The sequence below is a fragment of the Zea mays genome, chromosome 1, assembly GCF_902167145.1.
Source record: "Zea mays cultivar B73 chromosome 1, Zm-B73-REFERENCE-NAM-5.0, whole genome shotgun sequence".
NCBI classification, from domain to species: Eukaryota; Viridiplantae; Streptophyta; class Magnoliopsida; order Poales; family Poaceae; genus Zea; species Zea mays.
In genome coordinates, this window is record NC_050096.1 from 51,998,543 (window position 1) to 52,004,542 (window position 6,000).

The window sequence follows — 6,000 nt, forward strand, 5'->3', positions numbered from 1 at the left end:
GCGTTGACATCCTTCGGGAGCTAGCTGTGGTCCCAGTCCCTGCGGGGGGTCAGGACGCACAGCTCGAGCAAATCCGCGAGATGCAGGCCAGGGTCGACGAGGGGGCTGGAACACTTGAGCCGCTCCGCCGGAACATCGGGCAGGAATGGGTAGACCAAGCTCCGGTCAGAGAAGCGCGTCATCTGCCCCAGGGCATCCAGCTCCGCATCGCCGACGACGTCAGGGCAAGGCCACCACCGTCTTCCAGTGGGGTCGGCCAGAACCTGGCTGCGACAGCGATACTTCTCCGCGCAATGCCGGAACCATCAACCACCGAAGGGCGGCGGATCCGGGGAGAGCTCAAGAATCTCCTGGAGGATGCCGCGGTCCGACGGGCCGAGAGCTCTGCCTCCCGAAGGCAGGGATACCCCTCGGAGCACCGCGCCGCGACTTCCCGATTCGTGCGGGAAGCCTCGGTCCACACCGGGCACACGTGCAACACAGCGCCTGCAGCCCCGGGACGCCTCGGCAACGAGCACCACCACCGCAACCATCGAGCCCGCCTCGACGAGAGGGTGCGCCGAGGCTACCACCCCAGGCGTGGGGGACGCTACGACAGCGGGGAGGATCGGAGCCCCTCGCCCGAACCACCCGGCCCGCAGGCTTTCAGCCGAGCCATACGACGGGCGCCATTCCCGACCCGGTTCCGAACCCTGACTACCATCACAAAGTACTCGGGGGAGACAAGGCCGGAACTGTGGCTCACGGACTACCGGCTGGCCTGCCAACTGGGTGGAACGGACGATGACAACCTCGTCATCCGCAACCTCCCCCTGTTCCTCTCCGACTCCGCTCGGGCCTGGCTGGAGCATCTGCCTCCGGGGCAGATCTCCAACTGGGATGACCTGGTCCAAGCCTTCGCCGGTAATTTCCAGGGCACGTACGTGCGTCCTGGGAACTCCAGGGATCTCCGAAGCTGCTGCCAGCAGCCGGGAGAGTCTCTCTGGGACTACATCCGGCGATTCTCAAAGCAGCGCACCGAGCTGCCCAACGTCACCGATTCGGATGTCATCTGTGCGTTCCTCGCCGGCACCACCTGCCACGACCTGGTGAGCGAGCTGGGTCACAAGACCCCCACCAGGGCGAGCGAGCTGATGGACATCGCCACCAAGTTCGCCTCTGGCCAGGAGGCGGTTGAGGCCATCTTCCGGAAGGACAAGCAGCCCCAAGGCTGCCAGCCGGAAGATGTTCCCGAGGCGTCCGCTCAGCGCGGCACCAAGAAGAAAGGCAAGAAGAAGTCGCAAGCGAAACACGACGCCGCCGACGCGGACCTTGCCGCCGTCGCTGAGTACAAGAACCCTCAGAAACCTCCTGGAGGCGCCAATCTATTCGACAAGATGCTCAAGGAGCCATGCCCCTATCATCAGGGACCCGTCAAGCACACCCTTGAGGAATGCGCCATGCTTCGGCGCCACTTTCACAGGGCTAGGCCACCTGTAGAGGGTGGCAGGGCCCACCACGACGACAAGAAGGAGGATCACAAGGCAGAGGAGTTCCCCGAGGTCCGTGACTGCTTCATGATCTACGGTGGGCCAGTGGCGAACGCCTCGGCTCGGCACCGCAAGCAAGAGCGTCGGGAGGTCTGCTCGGTAAAGGTGGCGGCGCTAGTCTACCTAGACTGGTCCGACAAGCCCATCACCTTCGACCAGGGCGATCACCCCGACCGCGTGCCGAGCCCGGGGAAATATCCGCTCGTTGTCGACCCCGTCATCGGCAACGTCAGGCTCACCAAGGTCCTCATGGACGGAGGCAGCAGCCTCAACATCATCTATGCCGAGACCCTCGAGCTCCTGCAGATCGATCTATCCTCGGTCCGCGCGGCCTTTTCACGGGATCATCCCCAGGAAACGCGTCCAACCCCTCGGACGACTCCATCTGCCCGTCTGCTTCGGGACTCCCTCCAACTTCAGAAGGGAAACCCTCACGTTCGAGGTGGTTGGGTTCCAAGGAACCTACCACGCGGTACTGGGGAGGCCATGCTACGCCAAGTTCATGGCCGTCCCCAACTACACCTACCTCAAGCTCAAGATGCCGGGCCCCAACGGGGTCATCACCGTCGACCCCACGTACCGACACGCGTACGAATGCGACGTAGAGTGCGTGGAGTACGCCGAGGCCCTCGCCGAATCTGAGGCCCTCATCGCCGACCTGGAGAGCCTCTCTAAGGAGGTGCCAGACGTGAAGCGCCATGCCGGCAACTTTGAGCCAGCGGAGACAGTTAAGTCCGTCCCACTCGACCCCAGCAATGACGCCTCCAAGCAGATACGGATCGGCTCCGAGCTCGACCCCAAATAGGAAGCAGTGCTCGTCGACTTTCTCCGCGCAAACGCCGAAGTTTTCGTGTGGAGTCCCTCGGACATGGCTGGCATACCGAGGGATGTCGCCGAGCACTCGCTGGATATCCGAGCTGGAGCCTGACCCGTGAAGCAACCTCTGCGCCAATTCGACGAAGAAAAGCGCAGTGCCATAGGCGAGGAGATCCACAAGCTGATGGCCGCAGGGTTCATCAAAGAGGTATTCCATCCCGAATGGCTTGCCAACCCCGTGCTTGTGAGAAAAAAAGGAGGGAAATGGCGGATGTGTGTAGACTACACTGGTCTAAACAAAGCATGCCCAAAAGTTCCCTATCCTCTGCCTCGCATCGATCAAATTGTGGATTCCACTGCGGGATGCGAAACCCTGTCTTTCCTCGATGCCTACTCAGGGTATCACCAAATCAGGATGAAAGAGTCCGACCAGCTCGCGACTTCTTTCATCACACCTTTTGGCATGTACTGCTATGTTACTATGCCATTTGGTTTGAGGAATGCGGGTGCGACGTACCAAAGGTGCATGAACCACGTGTTCGGCGAACACATTGGTCGAACGGTCGAGGCTTATGTCGATGACATCGTAGTCAAGACGAGGAAAACCTCCGACCTCCTTTCCGACCTTGAAACGACATTCTGGTGTCTCAAGGCGAAAGGCGTAAAACTCAATCCCAAGAAGTGTGTCTTCGGAGTCCCCCGAGGCATGCTCTTGGGGTTCATCGTCTCCGAGTGGGGCATCGAGGCCAACCCGGAGAAAATCGCGGCCATCACCAACATGGGGCCCTTCAAGGACTTGAAAGGCGTACAGAGGGTCATGGGATGCCTTGCGGCTCTGAGCCGTTTCATCTCGCGCCTCGGCGAAAGAGGCCTACCTCTGTACCGCCTCTTAAGAAAGACCGAGTGCTTCACTTGGACCTCCGAGGCCGAGGAAGCCCTCGGGAACCTGAAGGCACTCCTTACGAACGCGCCCATCTTGGTGCCCCCTGCCGCCGGAGAAGCCCTCTTGATCTACGTCGCCGCTACCACTCAGGTGGTCAGCGCCGCGATTGTGGTTGAGAGACAAGAAGAAGGGCATGCATTGCCCGTCTAGAGGCCGGTTTACTTCATCAGTGAGGTACTATCCGAGACCAAGATCTGCTACCCGCAAATTCAGAAGCTGCTATACGCGGTGATCCTGACGCGGCGAAAGTTGCGACACTACTTCGAGTCTCATCCGGTGACTATGGTGTCATCCTTCCCCCTGGGGGAGATCATCCAGTGCCGAGAGGCCTCGGGTAGGATTGCAAAGTGGGTGGTGGAAATCATGGGCGAGACGATCTCGTTCGCCCCTCGGAAGGCCATCAAGTCCCAAGTCTTGGCGGACTTTGTGGCTGAATGGGTCGACACCCAGCTCCCGGCGGCTCCGATCCAGCCGAAACTCTGGACCATGTTTTTCGATGGGTCGCTGATGAAAACAGGGGCAGGCGCGGGCCTGCTCTTCATCTCGCCCCTCAGGAAACACCTACGCTACGTGCTGCGCCTCCATTTCCCGGCGTCCAACAACGTGGCTGAGTACGAAGCTCTGGTCAATGGGTTGCGCATCGCCATTGAGCTAGGGGTTCGATGCCTCGACGCTCACGGCGACTCGCAGCTCGTCATCGACCAAGTTATGAAGAACTCCCACTGCCGCGACCCGAAGATGGAAGCCTACTGCGATGAGGTTCGGCGCCTGGAGGACAAGTTCTACGGGCTCGAGCTCAACCACATCGCCCGACGACACAACGAGACTGCGGACGAGCTGGCTAAGATAGCCTCGGGGCGGACAACGGTTCCCCAGACGTCTTCTTCCGAGACCTACACCAACCCTCAATCAAGACCAACGACACGCCCGAGCCCGAGAAGGCCTCGACCCAGCCCGAGGCACCCTCGGCACAGCCCGAGGCGCCCTCGGCTCGGCCCGAAGCACCCTCGGCCCCCGAGGGTGAGGCACTGCGCGTCGAGGAAGGGCGGAGTGGGGACCAGCCTAATCGAAACTGGCAGACCCCGTACCTGCAATATCTCCACCAAGGAGAGCTGCCCCTCGACCGAGCCGAGGCTCGGCGACTGGCGCGGCGCGCCAAGTCGTTTGTCTTACTGGGTGACGGGAAGGAGCTCTACCACCGCAGCCCATCCGGCATCCTCCAGTGGTGCATATCCATCGCCGAAGGCCAGGAGCTCTTACGAGAAATACACTCGAGGGCTTGCGGTCATCACGCAGCGCCCCGAGCCCTTGTTGGAAACGCCTTCCGACAAGGTTTCTACTGGCCAACCGCGGTGGCCGACGCCACTAGAATTGTCCGCGCCTGCCAAGGGTGTCAATTCTACGCGAGGCAGACCCACCTGCCCGCTCAGGCTTTGCAGACAATACCCATCACCTGGTCGTTTGCCGTATGGGGACTAGACCTCGTTGGTTCCTTACAGAAGGCACCCGGGGGCTACACGCACCTGCTGGTCGCCATCGACAAATTCTCCAAGTGGATCGAGGTCCGACCCCTGAACAGCATCAGGTCCGAACAGGCGGTGGCATTCTTCACCAACATCATCCATCGCTTTAAGGTCCCAAACTCCATCATCACCGACAACGACACCCAGTTCACCGGCAAAAAGTTCCTGGACTTCTGCGAGGATCACCATATTTGGGTGGACAGGGCTGCCGTGGCTCACCCCATGACGAATGGGCAGGTGGAACGTGCCAACGGTATGATTCTGCAAGGACTCAAGCCGAGGATCTACAACGACCTCCACAAGTTCGGCAGGCGATGGATGAAGGAACTCCCCTCGGTGGTCTGGAGTCTGAGGACAACGCCGAGTCGAGCCATGAGCTTCACACCGTTCTTTCTAGTCTATGGGGCTGAGGCCGTCTTGCCCACGGACTTAGAATACGGTTCCCCGAGGATGAGGTCGTACGACGACCGAAGAAACCAGACCGACCGAGAAGACTCACTGGACCAGCTTGAAGAGGCTCGGGACATGGCCTTACTACACTCGGTGCGGTACCAGCAGTCCCTGCGACGCTACCACGCCCGAGGGGTCCGGTCCCGAGACCTCCAAGTGGGCGACCTGGTGCTTCGGCTGCGACAAGACGCCCGAGGGCGGCACAAGATCACGCCTCCCTGGGATGGGCCGTTCATCATCGCCAAGGTTTTGAAGCCCGGGACGTACAAGCTAGCCAACAGTCAGGGCGAGGTCTACAGCAATGCTTGGAACATCCGACAGCTACGTCGCTTCTACCCTTAAGATGTTTTCAAGTCGTTCATACACTTCGTTTACATACGCCAACAAAGTCTAACCATCAAGGAAGGGTCAGCCTTGCCTCAGCAAAGCTTGACCCTCCCTCGGGGGCTAGAAGGGGTGAGCCCCCCCTGCGTCAAAATTTTCCTCGGAAAAAGTCTTCCATCAAAACGACTTTCGCATCTCCCGGCTATATTAGTAACAGGACCCCAAGAAACGAATAAGAGTGCATGTAAGTGGCAAGGCCGACTGAGCCGAGGGACTCCTACGCCTCTGGGATACGGATACCTCACTCGTCACCTACCACGAAAAATAACTCTTACTTAGGTAAGCAATCCTGCTACTGACGAACGAATCCGGGTACGCAAAATAGGAGGAAAAAAGACACAGCCTTATATTACGA